Here is a 16,500-nt window from a genome sequence, read left to right as displayed (position 1 = left end):
GGGGATGACACGAAGATGAAGTTAAGCTTTGGGCAAAGCAGAATGATATTCACAAATTTTTAGAGAATATACAAACTTGCCTCTTCTGGGAGGGTGGAAGTGAAGATCTCCAGAAAACCCATTACTGTCTGTGAATCTCTAACATCCCTACACCTACCAGGTAACAAAACTCCAAACAAATGCTATGATCTGAACCTGAAAGAGAATTCAGGCAGGCATAGTAGTCTAATGCTAAACAGACATTTGAAAGATGTTACTGCATATTTTAACACTGACCTGTTTTATAGGCTGCTGTCTAGGGAACTGTTTATTTCTACACACCACTACTGAACCTGGCTTGCAAATCTAGAATCACAGTTCACAAAGTATAAAGAATTAATTTCTGAAGGGGATTCCCAGTATTGCCAATTCTTACAGTCATGTACTCAGAGAGGCACTGTTTTTCCAGAAGCCCTAGTTGAACTATTATGTAATTACTAGTTGTACTGGTAATATAATTATTCATAATCTGAACCTTAAAAACAGAACTTTTGTTTATAAAAACAAAATGCAAATGGGAGCAATAATGGTTTAATAATTCTAAGACAAAAAGAAAGGTTCCATGGAAGGAAAATGAGATTTTGGAATTCGATGCTCTAAACACATTTTTCATAATAAAATCAGTTTGTTAGTATGTCCCCAGAATGGATCAGAATGATGAGACAAAACAGTGAAGATACATCTCAATTGTAGATATTATCCATTTATTAATATCATAAACTACCCCATTATTTTTCCAATGCCCCCAAAGTTAATCTAAAATTTTAGTATTTCCTTATCCTGATAAAGCAGAAGGACCATTTGCAATCCAAAATGTCACTGACTTTCAAGGTATCATATTGCTTTCTACAAATGAAACTACAAAATTTTAAACAAGACTCTTTTTTCCATGATCCCTGAAGTCCTTATATCTCCTACCACAAAGAAATAAGAAGTTTTAAGACAGTTACAGAATTTGCTGCATGAATATAATCAGAGCAAGCAAAACATTCTTCCAAAAAGTGTTCATAGTGAGTGACACAGGGATCCAGCAAAAAACATTTACCATAGCTCAGAATTTGCTGGGACAAGAAAAAATTTCAGCTGACCACTAAGAAAAAAAAAGCATTGAATAATTTAAGAGACTCATAAATGCCTTCTTAGTCATGGGCCTAAACTAACATTTTACAAGAATATTCTTTCATTATTGCAAATCTAAAATGTTCCCATAACTATATATAAACAAATTCAATCTGCACAAATAGATTGGTAGTTGACAATATCTGCTTAACACAAACAAGAACAAACAGTATTAATATTATACTATTTCTCCACAATGAAACTGGGTGCTAAAGCTTGATTTTTAATGATCACAGCCTTCCTATACCAGGGTACTACATATAAATTTAACTTTTATTCTCTTTTAGAAAAGTTAGGTAAGAATGAGAAATGAGAAATAGTCAACTTTATACTTATCTACAAATGTTTTCTGTTAAAGTAGCAGAAAGGCTAGTTTGGCTTAGGTAAAAAAACCACCTTCTTCAACCTGACACATCTAAAGACAAATTAAAGAATTTCTTTATTAAAGAATTAATAAACAATTCTGTTTTGTACTGCAATTTAGTTTAACCATGTATTGCAGTCCTACAGTCTCTGAAATCTGCTTTAACTAGAGGGACAAAAGCATAACAAGTACCACAATGAAAACAACAGCACCCAATGCTACATGGACTTGGCCTAAGCTAATATAATTTCACAAGATGATGGAATACTGATAGCTACTTTCTAAATCCATCCAAAAAAACCAAAACAAAACAAAACAAAACAAAAAAAAAAAAAAAAACAAAAACAAAACCAAAAAAACAGAATAAAAAAACCCCTATAATTGTACTAAAATACTTAAATTACCCAGGCGAATGATATAAGGAATGCCTCTAAGTGGTATTGTCAAGGTGGTTTTTTAAATGACACACATATTAAACCATTTATTTTATGTTGCTATTTCTTCCTATTTAATTTCTAAGTCTACTGAGTGAACACCACCGCTGAAGTTGAACTTCTTGCTTATACTTCTCTGAACAAAAGCACAGAATGAGAAGACATGTATATTCAAATAATGACAGCAACATTCTGAGTGGCTCTTCAGACAAAAATAATTCCAGCAGGTGTCCAACTGTTTGATTTCACTGTTTCTATTTTTGTTGTCTATTCCATAAATTGATTATTAAGAAAACCACAAACAAACAAAAAAGGTGCAATCATAACAATACAAAGGTAATTATGCAAGATTTTTCCCTTTTTATATGTCTTTTGGATGTAAAAATGCAAACAATAGACTATTCATGCTACACTGAAAATCTTCAAGGGCTCTAAAGGAGCCACAGTAAGAAATATTCTTTAATGAAGAAGTACCATAACACAAAAGACTTCAAGAAGCATTATCTGCCTGGTCTTCTTTGACACCACAGCCACTGAAAACGCTCCAAAACCATGGGCTGTGGCACAGCTAAGGAGTGAATATGAACTCCACACCCAAGCAGGGACTCAGCCTGTTTGCAGTCAGAAACCCAGGGGCTGCCAGCCTTGCAGAGACACTCCTCTATGTTCACTGCTTCCCTAAGAGTGCTGAACTAAAATGGGTGCACACCGAGTGATCAGAAACTCAAAGCTTTCACAAGAAATACCTGCAATGAGGTTATTTTCCCACTGCTTTCAGTAGACACAATGCATGTACTCACAGAACATCTGACACACTTGAAAGTCACTGGAAGCGTGACTCTAGAAAAAGTTAGAAAAATACTATCCAATTATTGGAAATTGCCCACCAATGGGCAAGAATCTCATATAAACACATTTTAACATACTTGTCCACACTGAACAATAGCTAACTGGTAGAAAATACATCTTTGAAAAATGTCAGAGTATGAAAATCACCTAGAATTAGAACAGAAGCAGAATACCATCTTCAAAATGCAAATCAACCCGGATATTACAACACTGTGTTTTCTTTTTCCCTTGCAATTTGGTACATAGCTAAAAATCCAAAACTTTAAAGGAATTAAAATGGAGGCATTCACATCAAGAAAGTTCCTCAAGAAGAAATCTACAGGTTGTTCTTTGATGTAAACTGCCTGTAGTGCACAGAGCAGTAGCTGGTCTGGTATGATCCCTTTTTATCTTGCTAAATTCCAAAGGGAAACCAAGTTGGTTTTCCCCAAAACACTGCTGAAAGGTATTTGTACCACTACAGAAAGAAATTAACCTAATCCAAGCAACAGAGTTTTGTACTTGGAGTAAAGGAATGCATTATGAACATGTTTGAAAGAAGATGCAGTGTAACAAAAACCTCAAATACCAAAGATCACTGCAGCAGCATTCTTGCTGTATGCTGTAGCACAGACAGAGAAAAATACTGTGGGAGGAGAGATCTCACATCAGAGCATTGTCTGAAACAGCAGACAGCAAGGTCCTACTGCACAAGGCAAGGTCAATGCAACTGGAGAGTCATCTGTTTAAGAAAACACACTATTATTAGATGCAAGTTATACAGCACTTGTGCATACTAACAGAATAAAACCATTACCCCATAAATATTTTCAAATGGTAGCTTCAACTTTGCTCTCAGTGTTTCTACTTTTTTGTGTCTCATTTAAAACATTGAAATAAGTAACATAAAGAACACTAAAAATGCCCGAGCATTTAATTTTTAAATTACTAATGAAATGTTACAACTGACAAATACAATTATATATTCATTTTTTTTTTAATGAGGAGGCATCACTGAAAATGTTGTAACAAGTTATTAAATATTACTTACTGATAGCATACTGTAGAATAAAAAGTATCCCAAGTGGACAGCCTATTTAAACCCTAATGATATGCCTCAGAGTACTGTAAATGTCACAGTACCTACACTGGCCCACAGACACCTCCTCCTAAAGGACTCAAGCCTGCACTGTCTGTACCCCCAGTGCTAAGCCAAGTACACACAAGTTTCAGATGTAAAGAATGCAGGAGGCAGCTCCGTGGGGCATGTCACATACTCCACAAGGTTTGTGTCCCTACTGCTGTAAATCATTTACTGAAAGAGCTGGTATTACACTGACACTTGATAAATTGGAGCAACGTAGCAGGCTCTGGAAGAAGGATAATTCTGGTGGGGAGCTGAGCTCGTTCCTCTCAGCTCTGGTTACCAGGTTTCAGTAAGTGCTGCCACATCGAGCTCCTGCTTGAACATGTTGGATTATTTATGAATGACTGGGCAGTTAAGAAGAAAGTATTATGGATGGCCTAGTTTAAAATCAGTGACATTCATTATGTCTTGCACAGAGATGTCAACGTGACAGAGTAGGAGAAACCAGATCACATATTGATGTACTTACAAATTAACTTCCTTGTTTCAAGTAAAAACCAAAATTCTGTGCCTTGAAACAGATTAAAAATATTAGAGACTTCCCAATATAGGAAATTCGTACAAGGTCTGTCAGCACTTTATCCTCAGCTCTTAAACACAAGTCTTGTTTCAGCAGATAGATGTTTTGCTCAGAAAAATCAAGGAGTGAAATACGACCATCAAGGAGAGAAATATGACCAATATCTGGCATTTCCATGACTATGGAAAACCCTACCCATAAGCAGATATATATATATATCAGTTTGCCAAGACAAATAAAGCAGAGTAAGCTGGACTGCTCTCACATAACATGTACTCAGTCATGTAGGTCCTCAAGTACATGAGCAACATGAGCAACACCTCTCTTCTAAACGATTAAGAAAGCTCAGGAAGGGACAAAATTAAGGAAAACATGGATTTAATGCTAGCAATGCTAACAGCTTCCTAAAACAGAGACATGATGAAAAGTGTTACTCACAAATGAATCAGACTGCATATTAAAGGTACAGAGAGCTGTTAACCTGCTGTCTGCACAATCAAATGATAGACACTGCTCAATGAAACCATCAGTGGCTGCACTGTGAACAGGCATGAGAGTAAGTCTGTCCACGCTGGAACTACATGATTTGTTCCAACCTTCCAGTTACTGGTATTTTCAAGAAGTATACAAAACAAACAAACAAAGAGATATGAGTTATTGCTAATAACACGTATCACTGTCATTTATAAAATTTAAGAGTCAGTCATGACCCAAAATCTGTTTTGTACTAAGTGCTGTAGAAACAAGAAACAAAATCACAACCCAAGTTCTGAAGTGTGGTTATTAGTGTTTTAGAAGTGTTTAGAAGAAAACACTCCTAAAGAAATGCTCTTGCAATACGCACATAAATTAAGATGATCACTAAACAAACCTTTAGTTTAATGTTTAATAAAAAAATCCCTATGCAAATCATGATCCTCTAATGAAATAATAGATTAATTACTTTTTGCCTCCTTAATAACTGAAGTTTTTCTCTGACTAATTCTCACTTCAAATCCAAGAACTATTGGTAAATAATAGCTGCTTTTCTCCAAAAAAGAAGGAAGAGCTGCTAACTTAAGCAAAATGTTTCCAGTGGTTATAAATCTACAATCTTTCATGAACAGTCACAGCTGTCACTTTTCAATATGTGCCTTGTCCTATACTGGATTTCCATGCAGGTTCTAGTCACTAGAGGATCTTAACATCCATGTTTCTCTTAAATAAAACAGCCCTTTGATAAAAGAAATTCTTCTGTGGATACTTACAAATAGTGCTCAAATTGTTTCTTACATTCTTTTGGATAACCTAATACAGAGAGTTTCTTTTTCTCATATTACAAATCTCCCAAATCTCAAATTACCTTATCATCTCCATGAACTTGCTCTATGTTTAACACAGTTTTGAGAAATTTGTTATTCTGCAGTAGGGCTTCCATATTTCTTCATCTGAAAGTTTTACCTTGTGGTATTTCTTTTCCTTTTAAATGTCTTGGAACCCTGGTTTGAACATCACACTTTTATTGCATAAAATGCATCACATTAAATTAATGTTAACTGAGAGGACAGGAACTGCACTGCCTCGTCTACAGTCACAAGGTCTAAGTAACAAACTTTTTACCTTGTATGAAAACACAAATGAACTCATTACAGCATCTGAGATTACTACCTCAATGTGGCAAGAATGAATTCTATTTAGATCACTAAGAAAGCAAGATTTTTAGAAATCCCCTGCAAATTTGTGCAGATGGGCATCCATGTCCATTATGTCTTGTGAATTTCTCTTGAGCACTTCCTACTACACAAACCAGGGTCTGTTTCACGTTTCACCTTGTATGTTTCACTGCTTTTGTAATGATCACAAACATTGCTTGTTTGCCATGCACTTTTTAAGGGATGTGATAGCACAGATCAAAGATGAATATTTGTAGCTGGAAAAACATGACTTCTTAAACTACATAATAGTCACTGCTCTGCAATGATTACTAAGAGGCTGCTTCATAATTGGCAGGTTCTCAGATCTTCTTTCAAATATATAAATGTAAATGATTGAAATATTTACAAACTTTTGTCATACAAATGTAGAGGATGGAAATATTTGGAAAACTTTAAAATAATAAATGGAACAAGAAGGCCAATTCTGTTCCTTACACAAATGCCTCACAATGAAACAAAACATTTTACTGTTCCTTGAAGTACAGCTGATCTTTCAGGCATTTCTCTACCACTCTTAATCCAGCTCTTTCATTGCCCTTATCAGAAGAAGCCCAGTTCACAGTCACCTGTATAGGCTCTTCCCTTTATCACCTGTGCTGGTGGCATCCCAAGAGGGTGCAGCAGAACAGATAAGCATCACACCTAGACACTTTGGTCCTGATCCTACAAACACTTCAGTGAAACTACTTCTCTAAGTGTTTGCAGACTTTGAGTCTTTCTAACTCAACAGCACTTCAGCAAGTGGGGCAAAGAGAAGTCTGGAGCTGGGAGGAATGCACTGCCCCTTCATGCCTGGGTGTCAGGGCCTGCAGCACCCCAAAGAGCAGAGAGCCACTGAGGGGGAGACACAGCACCCCTTGTGCCTTACAGCCACAGGCGCCTTCCAACGCCACATCTCCGATGTGCTGCACCAAGCTGGGACTAAATTTTGCCAGACTCGAACGTAAAAATTACAATTCATTGTACAGTGGAAGAGAGAAAGCGAGGGATGAATTGAGAACAATTTCTAGCATGTGGGATAAGGGCAGCCCACCCCAATTTTCATTTGCAATTGCAATCCTTGAACCCTGCCAGAGGAAGGGGGAGAAGCCGTAAGCCGAAGGTCAGGCGGGGAGGGCGCAGGGGCTGCGGAACATGGCCGAAAGCGCAGCCCTCGCCCGCCCCGGGCACGGCCGCAGCGGCCGGGCAGCCCTCGGCAGCCCCTCGGGGCCACGAGAGCCGTGGGGGCCCCAGAGAGCCCCTGAGGAGAGCCAACCACGCTCGGGAGTCGGGGAAAGAGCCCGTGAGAGCGGGCGGGGGTGTGCAGGGGACGCACCTTTCAGCGTCCCCCCGGTATCTCGTCCTCCTCCTCGGCTCGGCGGTGACTCCAGCGGCGGCGGGGCCGCAGCGGCGGAGCGCTCTGCGGGACGGGGCCGCCCCCGCCTCGCCAGAGCTCCACGGCCGCCGCTGCCCGGGGCGGCGGAGCGAGCGAGGCGCCTTCCCCGGCGGGCCGGGGGCGGGGGCTGCGGGCGCGCACCGCCCCGCCGGGCTCGGGAGGGACGGGGAGAGCTGGGGAGGGGCCGCGGGGCAGCGCCGCCGGCTCAGTCAGCCGCGGACAGAGGGCGCGGGGCCGCCGGGGAGGGGTGCCCCGGGACCGCCCCTCCTCGGTGGAGAGCGGGTTTCTCCCACCGGATGGCTGCTCTCGGGACTCGCTAGGATCATCCCCTGCACCGAGACAGATGGGATGCGGCAGCTCCTTCTTGTCCTGCCCGGGGCAGCCCCGCGCTCCCGCAGGCACTGTGGAGCCCCCGCAAGTGCGGCAGCAGGAACCGCTGGCCCCGGCCCCGCGTGCGCGCGGCTGCCCCTGAAGGACCGGGCGGCTCCCGCTGAGGGGACTCCCGGAGCCAGAGAGCGCGCCCCGGGTCCCGTCCCGCCGCTCGGAGCTGCCAGCTGGAGCCGCCCGCGGAAGAGTTTCCTCCTACCTCCCGCGAACGGGCGCCGTCGGCCGAGCGCCCCAGCGCCGCGCCTCCGCACCGCGGAGCAGCGGCGCCGTCCCGCGCGGCTGGAGCCGGTCCAGCGCCATCGCCGTGCGCGCCCTGCGAGCGGGGGCCGGGGCGGGGGCGGACCGGGCCGCGGCTGCCTCAGCGCATCGGAATGCGGACCCGCGCCCCCCGCCCGCAGCGCCCGGAGCGGCTCGGGGAGCGCAGCCTGCCCGCTGCCTCGCCCCGCAGCAGCTCCGGAGCCTGCGGAGGGCAGCGGAACGCGGCGGGGCTTCATCATCGCTGCGGGACAACGCGGTTTGGTGAAGGCAGCAGTGCACCTCTGCCTGCGATTTTTTTCTGTACGAAAGTACAAGAAAGAAAAGAGTCTCGTTAAGTTCTAGTTAAAAGGAACCATTCTCAGTTTTTAAACTGGCGAGAATTGGCTATAAGCTAACACGTGTTGGTTTAGGACGTTTTTATGTGAAGGGCCCCGATTCTCATAACAAAGGTATGCAGGGATTGTGTCCCGGTGTGGGGCTGGAAAACTTACAGTTCATTTATTTCATTCTCTTTCAAACAAGGAACTCGTCGTACCATTTTACATGATACTATTTAGATTATTGCCACTTGAAAATCAGATCTAACCCTGCGTATTCTACTTACCTCAGCAAACACATATCACCTCATTGCAACAATTATCTTGTGAGCATAATACGAGAGTATTGATGTCCTGTAGACCCTAATAACTGTGGAGAAGGTCTGTTAGCAAATACTCTATTCAACAAATACATCAAAAAAGCCAGTGAAGTTACCCACTGGTAAGTTACATGTTTTCAAACAGGTTTTATGTTGTTATTTGGAATTTTAAAACAAATCAGGTCAGGTATAGTGTGTTATATATTTGTTCATTATTAATTCCTGGCTTTACATTTATTACCTATTCTGAGTCTTTCCCTGGCTAATAGGTTCTGGTTATTAGAGAAGAAAATACATCCACCATAGAAGAGCACCTTAATCTTTTTAGCAGAATACCATCTAAATAATTTATTGTTTAAAAGACATAACACATGGTCAGTCTGAACTAATTTACGTAATTAACTTGTAATGTTGATCATCCTATACTGAAATATAACATATGTTGGATAAAACCCAGGTCCTGCTGAAAATTTATCCTTGCCTTTGCCTCCAGCATGGCCTGGATTTCATTCAGTGCATATAGTATCCAAAAAATGCCGTAAGACAATATATTGCAGAAACTGAAATTTGAGTAGTGAATCTTTTCCAACTCATGTTTTGTGTGATCTGTGTATTTTTCCATACTTTCATATATTTAGAGCCTGAATATTGGCTCAAAATACATTTAATTAATAATATTCTAGTGTACACTACAACTTATGTCAGTTGCTTCATAGCAAGTCATGCAATGGGTTTTCAGCTCTACAATAGTGACAATGAATTATCCTCCAAACACACAGGCAACACCAACCTTTCCACAGAAGCTTTTTCCAGTTTCTCTCTGCTTTTCCACTTGTTTTAAAGAGTGTAGGAAAGTTGCTATCACATTATTCCAGGGGAAAATATATATAACTGTTCCTTTACAATGTGTTTGCACTTTTTTTCCAACTTCCAAACCTCCAACAATAAAAGATATCCTATACTGAAAAGGAAGTGTTGCACTTTACTGAATGGAAAATTTGGAGAAATCACCTTGACCTGCCAAAAAGGCATCTGTCTTCAGGGACATATCAATGGGCCAACTTAGCACACTGGGGATCAATAACAAGCTTGAGCAATTCCTTGTATTAAGGATTTTATTCTTTATCCAGCTCCTCACCTGTAAATTGAAGACTTCTCATTTCATCAGGATACTGGACAATTATTTAATAACAGTAAGATTTTTGAACACTGTGAAAGCTACACTTCAGATACATAAGTGACAGGTGCTCTCTACAAGGTAATTAGATGCTCATTTCCTCCAGGACATTTGCTTCTCTGAAAGTGTAGGAAAAAAGTAATTATGAGTATCAAAAAGCTGCAGAACTGATCTTTTCCTAGAATGTATTTATGCAATTACCAGTTCAGAAATTGCATCCCTGCTACGAAGCATTGCAGGTTGAGAAAAATTTGACTAAGAAGAAATAATGGTGTCCAGATATATGTAATAAAGCTGCTGCAAGCAGACCTACTTGGGAGGAAGCTCATTTCCTTGGTGACAAGTTGGAAAGCTGCTGTTAGGATTGTTAGCCAGGACATCTCTCCCTGGTTGTACACACAATGGAAGTGACTCCTCTCAAAAAAAGTCACTTTCCTCCCTTCAAATTTGTTCCCAAGGTGAGCAAACTCTGCAGGCAGCCAGAATTCCACTTTCTCTGGGGGAATCCCACATCTGAGCTTTGCAGAAGTGAATTTTTGAGCTGCCTGGCAACCTCAGTGTTATACAGATGAAGAAAGTATTTTTTTGCTGGACTTAATTCACGGGTCAAGGTTTCTTTTTAACATTCTCAGCTAAGCAGAGAGTGCCTTGAGAATGCTTCAGTTTTCTCTCTCACTGTACATCAGTGTCTACCCTGTTCTCATGAGAACTCTCTGTTAGTCATCACATTATACCCTACTGCTCCATCAGGCTTGATGATAAACTAAAGACAACACATCCAGCTCAAATATGGTATTTATAGGTAGAGAAAAATGCAGTACTTCCAGAAAATATTGGTGTGTCTCACAGTCTTCCACCAACCATACAGTCTGGAGTTAGGGTTACAGAATTGATTTAGAGATGAACTTCAAAGTGATGCATAAATATTACATTCCACACATTACTGTAAGATAGTAAGTATTATTCACATTATACAGATGGGGAAACTAAAGCAATGTGAGTTTACTTGGGCAATTTTCCCACCAGAAAATAAAGTACAGTGGTGGCATCAGTACTCCAGAATACCTGGCCTTTTTTCTGCACTCAGACTGAACTATGAATCACTCGCCTAAACCCTGCAGTATAGTGTATAAAGGAATATTTTGTTTTTAATCGTGGTATTATATAGCAATATTTTCAAACAATTTATTTAACAAATTACATAAAACACTTAAAATATGCTTTTAATTTTAAAAAAAATAGCCAAAAGGTTTTTCCTTGGGCTTTGCTCCAAAACTCACCCTTCAACTAGGACTAAAGAAAAGCATGCACATTTGCACAAATGCAAACAGAAATTCTAAAAGAAAATTAGAAACACGTGAAAGTAAGGAGAGAGAATGTTTTCTTAACTGGTTTCTGTACAGCAAAATTTTCATTGATTTACTAATGGATAGGCAGTTTTCTTGTGAAGAAACACACAGGCTTTATCTGCAATTAATTCCTTGCTTCCAAGAAACCAATTATCATTCTACTGAAGTGCAGCCCACAGAGGCAGGGTGGTGACTGCTCTGTCAGGGCATCTCAACTCTGTAAAGCACAGCCCTGCTTTAGTCATAAAGGGACTCTGCCCCATTAAAACAGTTCTTACAGAAAGGCAGTTTCACTTAAGACAATTTTTTGACTAAGAGACCTATTTTAAAGCTGTTTGTGATTGCTAGATAAATAATCCCAACCAGTATGACTTCTATACTGATTCAAAATAATAAATAAATAAATAAATAATAAATAATACAAACTACTTGAATTTCAGAAACTGTTTTTACATTATTAACTCTGGACTGCTTTATTACTTTCTTCATATAGTCTTAAAGTTCCTCAAATACACAGTATAATCCTCAATACCTTTATAATTATAAAGTGTGTTCTTTCTTGCATAAAATTACAATATTTTCCTGGTAAGCACATCAATGCTTTTCTGAAATCTATAATAGGTAAGTAAACAATAATCTAGTGTTTTCTACAAAGTCTGGCTCACTGATTAGGCGTTGAAAATATGAGAGCATGAGAATGCTTGTGGTTAATAGTTCTTCAGAAATGAGCATTTATGACCAGGACTTTCCGCAGAAGAAGCCAGACAATCAGACTGCAAAAAGGGTAATCACTATTTTGCTCTTTGCTCATGAAATTAAAAAAAGGATATTAACTTTGCAATATCTATTACAGTCTTCTCCTCCAAAAAGGAACATTATTAAATTTACTGTAAATTCTAAAAATACGTATTTTACAATCCACTTGTAAAGTTCTAGTACTAAATATTTAAAGGAGAAAAAATTGCCTTGTTCCATTGTCACATCAGTGCACATAGTTTTCACAGCTACTCCTGAACAACACAATTTTATGTAACCTAAATACAACAGAGCTTTAGTAAAATGTTTTTTCTTTTATAATAAAACCAAAATAAACTTCAGCTTCTGTTTTATATGCCAGTTGAGATTCTTTGCAGTAATTCCTTCCACATCTGCTCTGCAGCTTTCAGGTTTATAAAAGCAGCATCTCCCAATTTCCTTTCATCAAGATATCCATATGCTGTGTTTTATAGACATGTTGGTGCAGTTTAACATGGAGTCACTAATTACAACTTGGAGTCATATATATGCTAAGGTTAAGAAGATAAATACATGTGGTTATGAGGCATTTAATACTGAAAATCCCAGACAACCTAGTCAAAAATTCTTCTAAGTGTGGTAACATACCAATAAAAGTACATCTGAAGTTATCATGGAAGTCATAAAAACAAAATTGACACTTAAAGGAAAAGAGTAAATAATAAAACTATACATAAGCACCACCAGATTCCAAACCAATGACCTACAATCATCTGCAGAAAAGTTACCAAGAAGAGTGTGACCGCAAGACCGCTGCTAAAGAACCAAATTGTCTGTGAATGGGGCTGGTATGGAAACATCTTCACTAAATATTTATCCAAAACAAATTTCTAGGATTTCTGAAAACAGTACAGTGTTGATATCTGCTTGTTTCAGGTTTCTCAGTTGCCAGTGTATTGTAAATGTGGTTGGCTTTCCAATGAACAGTCCATCCAGGGCAGCATTTGAGGGGAGAGGGAGCAGAAGATGATCTCAAACCACATGAATCTTCACCATATGCAGCATTAGAGTTTTGCAGCCCTGACTGATCTGTAGGGCTGTATTCCCTTTTCTGAGCACCCTCACTGCACACCCAATGCCTGTCCCCTGAGAGTACAACCATAATAATCCCATTGATTCCACCTCTGAGAGGTGACAGTGTGAGCACAACCAGAAGTAGCTGCTGTTCTTTACAGCAAATTGTATGTGAGCATGTAATGATCTATATAAAAATTTGGGGGCCTAAACACATCCATTAAGCTCCAGAGAAAGACATCTAGGCTGCAGTTTTAAAAAGTGCAATGTAACCCTTCCTGCTTCTGTCTAGAAGTTCCTAATGCTTTAAAAACATTTAAATAGGAGAAATGAAATGTTAATAATGCTTTTTCATTATCTACCTGGAACATATTTCCAACTCTGCATATGAAAGAGGAAATCAGTCTTGTCACAAAAAAAGATCTTTGAAGACTGCAAAAATGTTTTCAATCCTGAAATGAAGTTCTAAATATCCAAGGAGACAAAAGGCAAATTAGAAAAACATGCTACAAAAATATCTGTGGGCATCAGAGAATTTGGAAAGACCAGAACCCTCCAGAAAATTTCAAAAAGCAGGATCAAACTGGCAAATATATTTTTCTTGAGGAAAACAGTATTTATTGATCAAAACTGACATTTAGAGAGCTACAGGCTAAAATATTGTCCATCACCTTAAGCCCAAAGTTTCCAGGATTAAAAAAAGGCATAGTAAAGAAATAGAAATGTGGGTATCACTCTAGTTTTCCTATTTTTTGCCATGCTAATCATGGGATACAGGCTGTAATCTGAAGCAAGCAACATGCTGTCAAGGGTATTCTTATATAATCAGCAGAGAACAAACTGTTCCTTCTCTTCCTTAAATCTGTACCCAATCACACAGTCAGGCTTCAGTGGGACAGCTTTGCTACTGAGAACTTGCCAGTGAGAGAACAAAGATTTTCCCCCAGACTTTTCCTTTCCCTTTTCTCCCCCTTCCTTCCCCCTCCTAAGAGAACAGGAGACACAAGAGGCTGTTCTGTAAAGCTGAGTCAAGATGATTTATGACAGACATTGTAATTAAAATTTACAAGTCTTGTTGATGCAAAAAATATGGTTAGTCTGTAAAAAGTTTCTAGCTTGTCTTAATATATGTGTATGTGTGTATTTTGTGCCTTCCTTCCTTCCTTTAAAAAACCACAAAACTGCTGGTAACATCAGAAATTCAAATTAGCCACCTTTTGTGCAAATGAAGAAGTAAGAAACTGCAAAGGAGATACAGCTGCATGGTTCTGGCAGGTAAAGCAGAAAAGGGAGATAAATCACATAAGCAAACAAGGCTTCTGGGGAAGAAAAGGCTGTCCTGCAGTCCTCTCATGCAAGATTTCAGACTGTAGTATTTTGTTATCACTCTCCATTTTTAATAATGAAAAAATGTCTTGTCACATGGCAAGAATAAAGAACATCAGCTAAGTGTTTTCATATGGACTCCCTACATACATTACTACAAATAACAGAACATAGGGTCTTATTCATATTACATAAAGATGATGTTTAATGAAGAAATTCAACACACATCTTTTACAAGGCATGGATTGACATGAAATAATTCTGGCAAAGTGAAAAAAAAAATCAGGTTTACTTTTCAAAAGCAAACAGCTTTTTCCTTCATTTCCTGATGAAAACTTATTAGTGACTGAACAATTTTATGGTAATATAAAGGAATATTTGCTTTATGTAATAAAGTACTAATGGGAAAACAAGAAAGTAAATATTAATATCTGATTCACAGTGCACTGTATTTTTATAAAATAAAATGGATTTGCCACTTAGCCTTTCCAAATAGTATTAAAAAGGTTTTTCTCTTCTTTAACATTACTCAGCTTCCCAAAAACTGACCAGTACTTCCTATGAAGTAGAACAACACCTAACAGTGCCAGTTAACACCAGCAAAAAATACTCCAGCCAAACTTCTAATGGAAAACATGTTGACAAGTATTTTTTCTAGCTCACTGTAGTACTTAGCCATGTCACCTCCTCCCTTTCTAATATTTCTCTGCCTTAATTTAAGTTGGTACCAGCTTTCCCAACTCTACCAGGCTTCAGGCACAGTATGGCACAACTTCCTTATTTAATCAGCTGCTCTGCTCAAGAGACTCTTCCAGCACACCTGCTCCTGCCCATAGCCCTGTGCTGTGACCAGAACAGTTACTGGGAAACCAGAACAACAGTTACTGGGAAACCCAAGCACTGGAAATACTTGGCAGTAGGGCCTGAGGATGAGGTGCTAGATGATGTAAAAGCCTCCCTGCCTCAGCACCTGCACCAAGAACCTGCTCAAGAACTACGCAGGGGTCTCACCCCAGCCCCAAAATAAAAATTAAGAGTGGAACAGAAATACTTTTTAAATTCCCCAGCCAAACAGGAGAAAAACAGAGAGCACCAAGGTCAACTGCTCAGACAGCATATGTGCTGTTTCTGGGCAACCTTAGAACCAGTAGCCTAAATTCATCCTAGGCCACCACAAAGAATTTAGCAGTAAGAATGTACTTGCTATCCCTCCCTTTTAATTGTTTTTTATTTAATAATAATTAGAATGTTTAGGACATATGCTACTGGATATAGACTACATCATATCCAGTACCATCATTACTGGTAAGAAGTCCAATCTCACTACAGGATCCCTGCCCACCAGTGATGCTCACATGAAGGGAGCAGACCCTCTCTCCTTGCTCCCCAGAATTTTAGACAGAGCCTTGCCAAAGTCATCCAGCACCATCTAGAATCTTTTGCTCTGGGGGAGGTGCAGGATACAGTTTAAAACATCAGAGAAAAGAGTTAAAGAAATTATCCAAGGGTCTGCTGAGCAGTATTCTGTATAGTCAATAAAATGCTTCAATAGCATTTTGAATCCCACTTAAATTTAATATTTAAACTGAGTACATCATTGTACTAAAAGTTTTAATGTCAAATCTGTGGATTTGGATTTTTAAGAGGATTTAATCTTACACTCTAAGAAATAAATTAAGAAAGACAGCCCCACCTGCCGACAGAACAGCCACACTACAGAGGGAAAATGAACTTTGCTAGCCAGGAAACACACATTTTCTTTCCACTTCTTTCATAGGAACCCCAAAACCACTTCATTCCAGCATTGCAAGAACTCAAATCTTTTTCCCTTTGCTCAGAGTATAAAATCAGCTTTTCATCCTTTCTGGAATTCACTGCTCCTTAACAGGGTAATGCATGAACTATTCAGTAGTGTGAGAAAATAGAGTTCCATAAAAGCCAATTGAAGAACAATCAACTGAAATGTATTTGAAGAGTTCATCTGCATATTTTATCTCATGCACTACTTCCTGTGCTCAGGACTGTAAGAACACTGTA

The 16,500-nt window shown here is 39.5% G+C and overlaps 1 protein-coding gene across 2 annotated transcripts in view; it reads right to left on the bottom strand.

The window, feature by feature from the left end:
- PLCE1 (phospholipase C epsilon 1) overlaps nt 1–7,558 on the bottom strand; it is a 138,795-nt gene extending 131,237 nt beyond the window's left edge. For both annotated transcript variants that reach the window (XM_063163514.1, XM_063163515.1), the window contains exon 1: nt 7,461–7,558. The gene's annotated coding sequence lies outside the window, so the exon portion shown is untranslated. The remainder of the gene's footprint in view (nt 1–7,460) is intronic.
- Between the last annotated feature and the right edge of the window lie 8,942 nt (nt 7,559–16,500).

The sequence above is a fragment of the Melospiza melodia genome, chromosome 9 (genome assembly GCF_035770615.1).
Source record: "Melospiza melodia melodia isolate bMelMel2 chromosome 9, bMelMel2.pri, whole genome shotgun sequence".
Lineage (NCBI taxonomy): Eukaryota > Metazoa > Chordata > Aves > Passeriformes > Passerellidae > Melospiza > Melospiza melodia.
The sequence above is the reverse complement of the archived record's forward strand: the minus strand, read 5'-3'. Positions and strand labels throughout refer to the sequence as shown.